Here is a 14,007-nt window from a genome sequence, read left to right as displayed (position 1 = left end):
GATATATTTTATAGATATGTACATTTGAAATAGCCCTACAATTTTTATATCTACTCTTACAGTTTTTCCTAGTCTTGTACAGGGTTATTTTAATATTTTACCACCCCCCTTAACTTTTTTGAGCCACTGTGTGGTTTGGCATACCAATAAACCTGTACCTACACTCTGTACCTATAATAACTTGTCTGGATAAGATTTTTGTAGTGCAACAATAAAAAATAGATCTTTGTTTCAGATTTCTTGCCACGGGTGAATCACATAGATCGTTGTCATTTAGTTTTCGCATATCTCCTCCTGCCCTGTGTACGATCATTCCACAAGTTTTGAAAGCTTTGAAAGAGAAGTTAGTGAAAAGATTCCTGCCTCAACACCATCAAATTGACTGGAAAGAGAAAGCTGACCAATTTTTAAATCGCTGGGACTTTCCCAATTGTGTTTCAGCAATTGATGGGAAACACGTCAGAATAATGGCACCAGGCAATTCAGGAAGCCTATATTACAACCACAAAGGATATTTCTCAGTTGTACTTCTTGCAATGGTTGATGCGAATTACAAGTTTTTACTTATTGACGTTGGTTCCTATGCTAAGGAAGGCGCTTCCGAAATTTTTAAAAAGTCACGTATGCGGCATTTGGTAGAAAGTGAAGCTATATTTCCTCCATCTGCAATTCTTCCAAAATCAAGTATAATTCTACCTTACGTAGTACTTGGTGATGAAGCCTTGAGCGAACATATGATGAAACCATACTGCAAAAACCAAGCATTAGATGACTCGAAGAAGCGAAGGTTTAACTACCATTTGAGCAGAACGAGAAGAGTCTTAGAAAATGCATTTGGTATATTGTGTACTACTTTTAGAGTCTTTTTTACACCTATAAACATAAGGCCGAAAACTTTAGATTTAATTATAACCGTCTGCTGCTGTTTACATAACATGCTGAGAAAAGAATATTCATCTGTGCCTGTCAATAGTGCAGAAGAACACATAGACGATCTTACGTTTCCTACAGAAAATATGATACCTTTAGCAGGTAGAGGCGGATTTGCAAAATCTACAGGTTTTCATGTTAAAAGTCGATTTACGGACTATTTTAATATGAAATGAAAAACTCACAATACGAAGATAGTTATAGTTATAAAGTTCTTAAGCAGTAGCTTATATTTTTATAACCGTCAAAAAATATAATAAATTATTAGAAAAAATCCTTGTTTCAAATTTTTCAAAGGTCACAAAGGTTCACAAAATCATTCCCTATATTTTACCACCCCCCTTAACTTAATATGTGGGTCACGGAAAAAAGGTCGAAATACAAAAGAGCGAAAGTACCTACAATAAAAGGTCGAATCACGAAAGAGCGAAAAATGACAATGTTTAAAGGAATAAATAAATAGGTTAATAACATTTTTATTTTTATATTATTAATAATTGAAGGCATACTTACTTTTTCTTCATAATTTGTCCGCTATATCTTGCCAAACCTTGTCTTTTTTGTAGCCGCTTTTGTAAGTCAGCATGTTTCATATTCCATATATATTCAAAGAAACTGACATGCTCAATTAACATTTCGTCTTCTTCAGCAGAAAACGGTATTTTTTTCTTTGGTAACATAATTATAATAGGTATAATATTTCTACGGCAGATTAAACACTGGCACGCCGCGCCGCGAACGATGCAATTGACTACTCTGAAACCAGTTGGTCAGGTTGGTCTTATCACGCCCGGCGTACAACGCTGGCGTGGACTGTATTGCGCTCTCTAGGAGCGTTGATTGAATGTTTGGGAAGATACGCAACCTTATGGGCTAAAGCGTGACCGCAAATATGCGTGAAAAATAGATGGCGATTCTCTCCAGTATGCGCGAAAATAATTTCGTCCGTCGCTTCGCTTTTCATTAGTAATCGGCCGATCATCCCTGAGTCGTGTGGGAGAGTTTTTGCACGAGTTTGCCGTATTGCAATTTGGTAGTTAAAAAATTTTCTTGGATATCATAATCACAAATAGATAGATATATGTAAATGCGTTTAGTTTGTGAGACAATGGCTCCTTTAGGCAAAAATAATCAGTGTGCGTATCGTGGGTGCAATAATGTAAGAAAATGTAAAAACAATGTTCTCAGTTTTTTCAAATTTCCGATTTTAAAACCAGTGTTGCTTAACCAGTGTCCACAGCATATTGATAAATTTTTGCATTTATTAATTAAGACTTTGATTTATAACAACCTAAAATGGGAATCTCAAAATCTTATTAGAAAATCTTTAAAAAAATCTAATTATAAATCTCACAGAAAATTATCTATTTTATCTACAAAAATCAATCCGAACTCTTAAAGATATTGTCTCTTCATGTCTATGAGAGCCATTTTCTCTTTTTCTTTTTTTTACTTTAAGAAAATTTTGAATCAATATATTATGTTTATGGTCTTTAGTGTTTTAAGTATTTTCAATAATTGTTTTCCTGATGAAATTCATTCATGAAAAAGATAAAAATAAAGCCTTTAAAGTTATTGAGAAACTGGTTATAGTACGAATGGTAGCTTTCCTAATTAAAAAAAATAACATATTAAATGAATGTCGAGTAATGTTTTCATTCCTGGAGAGATTATATTTGAGCTTGAAGAAGGTCACTTTGCTGCAGCGGTATTCTGCGACTTCTCTAAAGACTTTGACTGTGTCAACCATAGAATACTGCTCGGTAAACTTTCTAGATATGGGTTTAGGGAAGTTGCTCTAGAATGGTTCAAATTTTGTTTTGTTAGACAGAAAAAAGTTTGTTCGGCTAAATGGCAGTTTGTCTGAACTTTGTGTAGTAAGGGTTCGTTTCTCGGTCCTATTTTATTTCTATTGTATATAAATGACCTGGCGTCTCTCCAGATAAGAGGATTCTTCACTATTTTTGCAGATGACACCACTATCTTATGGGCAGACAATAATAAAAGCACATTAACAAGAACAATTTCGAAAGATTTATTAATGAATAAACAGTGGTTTGATGCTAATTTGTTGTCTTTAAACATAGATAAGACTAAATTGTTAAGTTTTTATGTTCAGAGCAGTTCATGATTCACAACAAAGAATTGGAAGTGAATAATTTTAACAGATTTCTTGGAATTGTTATCGATCATAAACCTAAGTTTTATGGAGATATGTCAGGAGGCAAAAACTGGCTAGACGATGTTATGCTGTTAGAGTGGTTTTAAATAAACTGAGATTGATATCTGCAAAAACGGTCTATTTTTTTTTGTTGAAAGTTGGAACTTACTTTCATACAAAAATACCTACAGTATGGAATAACATTTTGGAATTGCATTAGTAAACGGCTTTTTGACTCGATGTTTGTTTTTAAAAAACGAGCCATTAAATATATGTGTCATAAATCTCCACAGGACATGCAGACCCCTATTTAAAGATACTTTCCTTGTGTTGCTTGTTTATTGTTGAGTCTGCTTGCCTAATATACAAAAAATATAAATTGTATCTTCAAAATAATGGCTCCTTAAAACATTATAATATCAGAAAAAAATACAATATTCCAATGCACATCCCAAAAAGTGAACTAAGAATTCTCTTATTTACTTGAGCATAAAAATGTTTAATCATTTTCCAAATGTCGTAAAAGTCTCTAGAAGTTCTCCTCGCTTTAAAAAGTCCTTAACGAAACTTCTAAAAAGCAAGTATTTTTATAGCATAAGAATTTTTTGAAGATAGTTAGGAATAGGCCAACAGTATATAACTAGTTTTTAGTAAAGATGTTAAGAAGGTTAGAATTTGTGATGTTACTCTAAAAAATTTTTAAGTCGTCTTGCTTTGAAATTGAAAATACATTTTGTGTTTGTACTAGTATGTTGAACCCACTATTGTGTATTGTTTTTAAATTATGTGTTAGTAATATGTCGATTAATGTGCCTATTTTATATCATAGAAGTACCATGTCAACAAGTAGGTACCATGTATTTATGAATAAAGTATGTTTTGCATTTTTTGAAATTCGAAATTGTATTTAAAAAAGAGAGAGGTATATAATAGAGATATATAACTACTCACTAGAAATTACCTCGTTGAACAAATAATTAAAAGGGTTATTTAAAACTGCAAGTGGCCAACATGGCCAACATGGCGTCGACAAGAAGAAACAAAGTTGATTATGACTCTCTAAAGAAGGAACTTCGTATTTAAAAGTTAAAGATGTAAACTTGTAAATGGGAGAAAGTGTTTACAGCAATGTATAAATGATTTTATTTTATATTTTCAAATAACGCCAGAAAAAAATTAAAAACCATTTTGCCAAATTTCACCTTTTTCCTGAATATTAGGAAGTATTTGGCATTTTTCCAATTTTTAGATTGCATTTATTCAATCATTGCATTTATATTGTGCAACTTTCGCCTAATTAAACCATTTACTGCTCATCCTTATTTTGGAAATTCTGTATAATCGCGATGAGACCCTTCATACTGTTAACACGTTCGCTGCCAGTGACGCATATGTTGCGTCATGGCCTTCTTCCACCAAAAGCCGATGACGAGACATTTGCGTCCAGTGCAATTATAATTTTAAATAGACAGTAATATTCCGGCTTTTGAGGCAGACTGTTGCGCTCACGTCGGCAATTTTGGCGCCATTAAGCACGTGTTTTTGCATTGTCGGTTTTGGGAATTTTTGTCAAGTTAGAGTGTTATGGATAACGAAATTCCGGGGCCTTCAGGCCCGAAAAAATTACGTAGTGATTGGGAAAGAAGGAGACCTCTAAGGTATGATGAACTGCTGCAGCACGCTAACGATTCAGAAAGTGAGGAAGAACCATTCATGGATAGTGGCAGTGAATATGAGCCTTCCAGTAGTGACGAAAGTTCAGGGCCGGACGAGGAAAATTTTCAACTGCCTGCCTCTCCTGCTCCAGTACAAAGCGACGATAATTTGCCGACTATTGGTTGGACTGACACACTTTGCTTGAAAAAAAATCCATTCTCAGGTAATTCTGGCCTACAAGTAGATGTATTAGACGACTCTGTTTATGGATTTTTTAATTTATTATTTACGGACGAACTTTTGCTACATATCGTAGACGAAACAAATCGATATGCGGAAGAACTTTTTCTAAATGAGAAAACTAGTGAAAAATCCCGAATTACGACTTGGAAACCACTTACGGTTTGCGAACTCAAAATTTTCTTTGCTTTACTGCTTCATATGGGTCACATCCAAATAAAGAGAACCCAGGACTATTGGAAGACAGATCAGCTTTACAACTTGCCTTTTTTTACACACTATATGAGCCGAAATAGATTTTTGATCATAATGCGTTGTTTGCATTTTTCAAAAAATCCCAATAGAGGAGAAGCTGAATTTGGGGATCGTTTGCATAAAATAAGATATATTCAAGATTTTCTAAATAACAAAATGGATGAAATTTATTATCCTGGTAAAAATTTATCCCTGGACGAGTCAATGGTGTCATGGCGAGGACGATTGCGGTTTCGCCAGTATATTAAAAACAAGAGACACAAGTATGGAATGAACCTATATATCCTGAGCGAACCCAACGGGCTAGTTTTGAAAGTTAGAGTATACACTGGTGCAGAAGATGATATGTCAGGGAAAGGACATGCTACAAATGTTGTATTGGCATTGATGCAAAACTTTTTAGGCAAGGGGCATAGTGTGTTTCTTGACAATTTTTACAATAGTTATACCCTTGCCAAAGAACTATTACAATGCAAGACTTTTGTCACTGGAACACTAAGAAAAGATAGGAAAGAAAATCCCAAAGATGTAGTTGAGGCAAAGCTCAAGAAGGGGGAAGTACTAACAAAATGTTCTGAAAATATAGTGATTGGAAAGTGGCTAGATAAAAGAGAAGTTTTGTTTATTTCAACGGAGTTTGGCGGTAATTTGGAAAATGTCGAAAATAGAAGAGGTGAAAGAAAACTAAAACCTAAGGCAATAATAGAATATAATAAAAATATGTCGGGAATAGACCGTCAAGACCAAATGCTGTCTTATTATTGTTCCGAAAGAAAAACTCTAAGATGGTATAAGAAGTTGTTTGTCCACTTTTTGTCAGTTGCTACATTGAATAGTTTTCTATTGTATAATAGATATTCTTCTAAAGGAAAACTCGATTATTATGATTTTCGACACACTCTTGTAAAACAACTTCTTTCTGAAGCAAATGAAACCAATAAACAGGTAACTATACCTAAAAGCAATGTTGCAAGTGAACATCTTCCTTTGAAATTCCAGAAAGATGGAAATGGAAAGCAAATTAGAAAAAGATGCAGAATGTGTTACGTTCACAAAATTAGAAAAGATACGGTATTTTACTGTCCAACCTGCCCAGATACCCCTGGACTTTGCTTAGGAGACTGTTTTAAAAATTTTCACAATCGTAAATAAATTTAAAAAAATAAGTATTTGGTGTTTTTTATATTAGTTATTATTTTTTAGCATTTCTGTCTTTTGTTTTATATTAGTAAGTGCTTATATGTCAATCTTATAATAAAAAAATTTCAAAAAATAAAAATATTTTTTTAAGTAACCATGACGCACGTGTGGCGTCATCGGCTTTTCAGAGGTAATTTTTTTGCGCCAAGCCGATGACGCAACCCTTGCGTCATGGGATCATGTCACTGTCAATGTCACAAATCTGTCTAAGTGACAGGTAAAATTATACAAAATCATTTTAAAATGGCTTTCTTGAACGTTTTAAAAAAAAAAAATTCTTCGGTTTTTTAGAGTGTTGTTAAAAAAAAATTTGGCAGCGAACGTGTTAAATAAAATATTTGTTTTTTTTCTTATTAACTTTTTCTAGTTTTAAGAATTAGTAATTAAGTGTTTGCCTGTATTGCAAATTAAAATGTGGCCTATTTTCTATATTTTATAGTGTTGTTACACCCTTATTCAAAACCTTTTAAATTTTGCGATTTTATTTTTATATTAATTTCAGTTAAAGCTATTATTTTTCAACATTTTTGTCCAAAAAAAGTGTACTTCACAGATCTCACTACCCTACACAGTTTTTCAGATATTGGCTGGTTTCACAAACCCGTATTGTCAAAAATCACATTACGGGCTACTTTTTGCAAAAAATTATTGACTCTAAAAAACTATAGTACCGTATATAGATATTAAATCTTTAATTATTTAGTTTACTCTTTATATTTACGTGAAACATAGCCTATATCATCACCTTTATTTAATATTTTTGTTAATTTTCTAATTAATAAATAAAAGCTTATTGAATTTTTGTTTTGTTTTTATTTGTTTATTTTTGTCTCAAAAAAAAGGATTTTGGTAAGTAATTTATTATTTGTTAATAAAATTTAAGTTGTAAGAGATAGCACCTTCCAATACATTACTTGACCACCACATTTATCTAGTTATTTATGCGAGATCACAGCGCATTTAAATATCGGCAATAACAAAATAAATAAAAGCGCTGTTATCATCATCGCCCTTGTCTTAAAAAAATAACAAAACGGCCGGGCGCCCAAAGATTCCCGCGTCGTTAAACTGCAAATGGCGATATAGCGCCGACAAAGAAAAACAAAGTTGATGATGGCACTTTAAACACAGAACGTCGTATTTTAAATTTAAAGGTGTCATCGTATAAGCGAGAAAAAGTGGTCACAATAATTTATTTATTTAATAAATACTTTATATTTTGATATAAGTTAAGATATAAGTTGTCATATATTTTGAAATAACGCCAGAAAAAAAATAAAATGATTTTGCAAAATTTAGGAAGTATTTAGATTTTATTATAAAAGGACACTATATTGCTCAACTTTCCTCTAATTATACCACCTCTATTGACGTCCTGTATAACCGTGATCCGGGGTCTTTAAACAAAATGTTTTTTTTTTGTTACTAGGTATCTTTTTATAATTTTAAGCATAGTTGTAAAAATGTTTATTTTTTTTTTGTTACTAGGTATCTTTTCACAGTTTAAAGTATAGTTGTAACAGCTGGTAATTAAGAATTTTCCTGTGTCGCTTAAAACTTAAATGTGGCCTTTTTTCTGTTTCTATTAACATCCTCACTCACAACCCCTTACTTTACAGATCTCACTACGCTGCACAATTTTTCAGATATTGAATCACATGACAAAATGGGTTACTTTTTACAAAAAATTATTGATCAAGAAGTTATATTACCATCGGTATTAAGTCTTATGAATTATTTCAATTATTCTTTATAATATTTACGTGAAACCTACTTATATCTTAAAATTTGTAAAATTTGTTCCACATATTTTTTGTATATTAGTTTTTAGTTAATTAAGTGCAACGGGCTTTTTATTTAAAAACTTGGCCCTCTTGAACACAAAATGAAGGAAACATAATGTTTGTTGGAATTATAACTTGTATTAAACTTTGTTGATAATTTTGTAAAAATAGCTTTTTATATATATTTTTGTATTAATTTTTGTCTCAAAAACATATTTTGGTAAGTAATTATTTGTTTATAAAATTTAACTTTTAAGAAATTTCAATATGTAACTCCACCCTTAAGTATATCACTTATCACTTGACCACCACATAAATGACACCGTGTTGTATGTTCAAAAAAAATAATAAAAACATAGTTGGCAGCATCATCCCATATCTTAAAAAAATATCCAACACGGCCGCGTAACCGGAGACTCCAGCGTCGGCGTCGTTGAAAACCTGACTCAAAGAAGCCAAAAGCCAAGTCCACGCAGCTAAAATAAGTCGTTCCTAGATTTGACGCTTCGCGGCAGCACCACACGGTGCACGAAACTGAACGGCAATCCGATAGTCAACCGGGTACACTTTTTAACACAGGATTCTTCAGAGATCTTCCCAAATATTCAATCAACGCTAGGAGAATGGTAACAGCATACGAATATGCAATACAAATATGCCCAGCCAATCAGAGAAATTGAGAGTGGAGCAGCACTGCTGATCCTTTCGTGAAAGTTCGTACGTCAAATTTCGTTGCCGATTAGCTACGGAAATTGAAAATCAAGGCATTGGTTTTGTTTAACTTAACCTATATTGCAGATTTTATTTGCTTTGCTTGCTTCCTAATAATTGATTTAATTATCAACAGTTATATCAACTTTGCGACTATTTGAGTGAAAATTCATAGTGTATAGTGTTGAGTGTTTACTCCATTATCTATACAATCCATATCTGTGCTGGTTTTAGGCTCAAAAACAATCAATTTAGTGTTTGAGTTTCATTACCTTTCAATAAACTTGCCAGTGTTTCTTAGTGCATAATTTCCTTCCACTTAAACCAATATTTGCACTTATCTGTTGCTGTCTGTTAGACAATTATGGCATCACAACGTAAGATACATATAACTTTTTTAGTTCTAATTTATATAATTATTTATTTTGCAGTCAACAAAATGCAATCTGTGAAGTTTGTGATAAGGAATTTTCAAGCACATCTACCAGAAACAGGCATTGGAAAAATTTTCACCCTGAATTTGTTGGGAAGGAACAAATAAAACACATTATATGTCCAATGTGTACTAATGATATCCAGACATTTTCATATTTTAACTGTTTAAACAAACATTTGCTTGATATTCACCATATAACTGTCAAAGAATCAATTTTAAATTTTAGGAATTTTGAAGAATTCACATCTTGGAGGGCACAAGATAATAGGGAAGTAGATTATGCTTGTCAGACCCGAAACAAGTTTAAGAATGGGGAAGAACACATATTTTACAATTGCAACAGGAGTGATATCAGAGGTTGTACAAAGTCTTAGTTATCATTTTCAAACATACATAAGTATGTTTTGTTGTGTTTACTTTTAGGATTTAATAGCGCATGAAAAGTGAGAAGTCTGGGGGAAGCATTCGCATTCAAGGAACATGTCAACAAGACCAAACTCAAATAGCTATCAGCATAAAATTGTAATAGAATCCCATAACAAAGCCGAAAAAATGAATGGTAAGGTAGAATTTTTAGAATTTAAAGTACAAAGTATTTCGGTAAGTGGTAAGTTCTATGTTGTGTCTTGTCATGAACTATGTGATGAGCAATGTCGTACTGGATACTGTAACATCTGTAAAATATGCTTTCATAAATACAGATGTGAGTGTCCAGAAAATTCTGTCTAAACAGTACTTTGTAAACATATACATGCTGTAGCCATTTTTGAGCAGAGGAGCGAGTTTGTTGTAGATTCCCCAACTGTGAGTGAAGAGGAAGAGGATAATGTTTTGTTTGTTGATCAACCCACAACTAGCCAAATCAATTATCAGGAGGATGTAAACCATTTTATTTAGGAGAGTTCAAAAATGAAAGTCAATAGTTCTGCAATGGACTTTGAAGAAAATCGAGAAGTAGTTTGAGTAAAATATAAGTTACATTTTTATTACATCGTTTATACTTATTTTAAGATTGCATTGCAAGAGATTTGTAGCTATGGTAGAAGTTTAGATAAAAATGCATTTGCCAGATTTATGGCTGTAATCAACAAATTTAAAAATAAAGAAGTGGAGGAAGAAAATTCTCAGGGCATTGAAAAGAAAAGAAAAATTGAAAAACAAATGTACTATCCAAATAAAAAATAAGCTAGATTTCTTTGTGTATTTAATGGCTAGATAATATTTGAATTGTAGCTATTTTTTTATGTTTGTATTATAGCAGTGAAGTTAACAAAAATAGGATGTGGTATTTTATATGGTATTTTGTGTTATAATCAGTATAATATAACTAAGTATATTTTTTGTAAGGTTTTGGTGCAGGTTTCAAATTGTAAATACAAATTTTATGTAAGAGGTCATATATATAACTAGGTATAGTTTTTGTAAGGCTTAATTTGGTGTAGGTTTCAAATTGTAAAAATAAATTATAAGATGTCATAGGTGTTGGTTTCTGTATAACTATTTTTATATCTTTTATTTTAAGACTAAAATGTTAGCTTATTTTGTATGTTAATATTCAACTAATCATTTTCTATTACATTTTGTTTGCTATGTTTTTAATATTTTTTAGGGTGCAGAAAAGCTAATTGGAAAAACTTGAAATTGACATGGAACGAGAGGGAAGATCCTCTGTGAGAATATATTTATGAATTAAAATGTATACAGAGCAGTAATTTTTTTCCATGTTACTATTGTATGGAAGTTTGAATGGTTTGGGCTGTATATACATGACCAGCCGAGATGACAAATAAGCTAAAGAAGTGCGAGTCTACATACTATATACCAGATTAATACATTTAGCCTCTTTGCATTTAATTTTGAGGTTATTGATATTAAAAATATCATAAATTATTATATTTAAATAACAAATAAATTTATAGATTTTTTATTATTTGAAATAAACAAGGTTAAAATATAATTTCTAGGTTTTTTTTTTGTTTTCTGTTCTTATACTTTGACTTTTTAGTCATATTTACCCTTTATCCAGCTTTGCCAACCATATATATATATACTTATCAACCACTAAAGTATAATGTATAGTGGTAGTGGACAATTTAAAATAATATTATACTTTCAAATAACTATTGACAATTATTATATTACTAAGGTGCATATTAGAATTATGACAGAGGTATGTAAAAATGCGAATTTAAAATGTTTACCATATATTGTTAAAAAATTTAATTGCCATTTATTTTTATTTTCTAACTTCTTTATTTATCCACTCATCCACCTATTAACCAATTAATTTATCAGCTCTACACACCAATTCAATTTCATATCACCCCATTTTTAATATTTAACTAACAATAATAATTAAATAATTCATACATTGCCCTTACACGTACCGCTATACGAAATGATTAACAAATTTCGTCATTAAAAGAGATAATTTGCTATAAAAACCAAATTTGGCAAGTATTTTTAAAATAATAATTGATCACACGCTGTAAATATTTAAAAAAATCAATAATCCATTTACTAATAATAGCTAAAGTATCTTATTATTAAATGTTTTTAATGCATATTGCACTTTTCTTCATCTAAAATATATACGCATCATAAAAACCTAATTAAATATAAATATGAATAGAAAAACTCTACATATATTGAAAATTTCCTATTTTGAATTTGGCGGTTCGCATACCACGCCCTCGCGGATGCCGAAGCGCTCTCATTGGCTAGGCATATTTGTATTTTAACGTATGCTAATGGTAACACCGTATTCCTACTAAGCAGTCGAAACGTGTTGCGCTGGGCGTATTACGTCGTACGCGGCGCACTAAACACGCTGGCTAGGAAAACCGCCCTTAATAAGAAATTACTAAGTTTTAGTCTTAAAATTAGCATTTAAATAAATTTTTACTAAACTTTGTCATATAATTGATCCATGGCAATCAAAAGATTGTTTCACTTTTTTTATAAACTGGATGAAATACTTTAATTCTTAATTAAAACTAACTTCAAAATGTCTGCCAACTGTCTCAAATAACTGTCAAAATATTTTACTTGTATGCCCCCGAGAAGGATCTTGCCACATTGCCAAATTTTCAAATGTTTGCTATGTTCAGTGTTCCCACAATCCATTGATGAAATTATTTGTGGTCCACCCTGTACAGTCGAAAAAAGCCATTTTCCAACTGTCTGTAATTTAAAAACTTTACATTTTTTAGCGAGTTTGGTTTATTTATTTATACTATATAGTTTGTCTGGGAGTAGTAAGAAGCTTTACATATACAAAGTATATAAAGTTACCATACCCTGTTATAATACCTGGTATATAAAGCTTAACATATACAGGGTGCCTCCGATTAAGTCGGCACTATTGGTATGTTTGTTAATATTTAAAATATAGAGTCAGTTCAATTAGCAAACTAAAGATTTTTTTCTTTTGATTAAAATTATAAGATAATCTTATTTAAATCTTATGATAAGATAATTTTGTATTTTTAAGTTTCAACTGTTATGATCTGTAATTTGAAATATTGGTACTGGTTGTAGAGCAAATTTTTTTAATGTTATATTTTTTACATTTTTTTAAAGAGCGCCTAAACAGTATCTGGTCTGCATACCAGAATACTGACGTAACACGGCCTTTTTTTATTTTTCATAGACATTGTGTATTTCTAAATTTTTATATTGTATTTTGTACTTGTTTATGAAAAGTAATAAGTTTTGTTTATTATTTATTATTATTATTATTATTATAGATTTTTGCCTTGCGGCAATCACACTCCCGTTCTACGGGGAACATTCACTTATCCCAGATATCTAAGATATCAAAAGGATTAAGCTCTGAGGGGACCCTTTCCAGGTTGTCGGGCCCTGGATGGTGTTCGGTCTTCTGTACCCATGAACTTTTAAAATATTATTATTATTATTATTATTATTATAAGATTAGATAAGATAGATAAGATGTTTATTGGTGTTAATACTACATAACAGAATTTACACAAGTCAATATTAGAGCCTTAAACGATTAATATTACCCATTAATTCGCAAGATCTTTAAAACTATGATTTAGATATTCATTAACATTAAAAAACTTTTAGACAAGGTACTGCTCTAATTTTCTTCTAAACTTGTTAAATGGCAATATTTTAATGTGAAGTGCTACCTTATTGTAGAACAGTGGCGATAATGCGATGTATTCTATGAAATGCAGTTAGTAAAATGTGTATGTATGTCTTTGAAAGTTTCATAGTTATTATTATTCGTTTTAACATGCAAGAGATAAAGATATATATAGGTGATACCATAATTGAAGTGATTCAAATCTGATTGTGGTCTGTAACTCACTATTTAAGATGATTGCATAAATTTAATTCCCTTAATTGAACGCTAGAGTCTGAAATTTTATAGTACTTTAGTTTCATAGCAAGAGTTCTGAAGGAGACACAGTCGAAAGCTGTGGTTAAATCACAAAAAGTGACCCCAGCAAATTCACCCTTTTTCGTGTCATCACTATTAGATGTATCAATTGGTTAATTGCCAGTGTGGTAGATTTTGTACCCATATTGCTTAGTACTAAAATGATTAATTAATTCTAAATAATCTGTTTAAAAAATCGGCACAGTTGATATGGGTCGATAAT

General features: G+C 31.3%; 1 protein-coding gene and 1 long non-coding RNA gene across 4 annotated transcripts in view; one reads left to right on the top strand and one right to left on the bottom strand.

Moving 5' to 3' along the window:
* LOC126734966 (cilia- and flagella-associated protein 45-like) overlaps positions 1 to 14,007 on the bottom strand; it is a 55,590-nt gene that overhangs the window by 3,597 nt on the left and 37,986 nt on the right. The window lies entirely within an intron of this gene.
* LOC126734972 (uncharacterized) lies at positions 8,871 to 11,330 on the top strand. Its single transcript, XR_007660234.1, has 4 exons — positions 8,871 to 9,314; positions 9,369 to 9,730; positions 9,797 to 10,327; positions 10,385 to 11,330. It is a non-coding gene; the product is annotated as an uncharacterized LOC126734972 (long non-coding RNA).

The sequence above is a fragment of the Anthonomus grandis genome, chromosome 4, assembly GCF_022605725.1.
Source record: "Anthonomus grandis grandis chromosome 4, icAntGran1.3, whole genome shotgun sequence".
In the NCBI taxonomy this organism is placed as follows: Eukaryota; Metazoa; Arthropoda; class Insecta; order Coleoptera; family Curculionidae; genus Anthonomus; species Anthonomus grandis.
The sequence above is the reverse complement of the archived record's forward strand: the minus strand, read 5'-3'. Positions and strand labels throughout refer to the sequence as shown.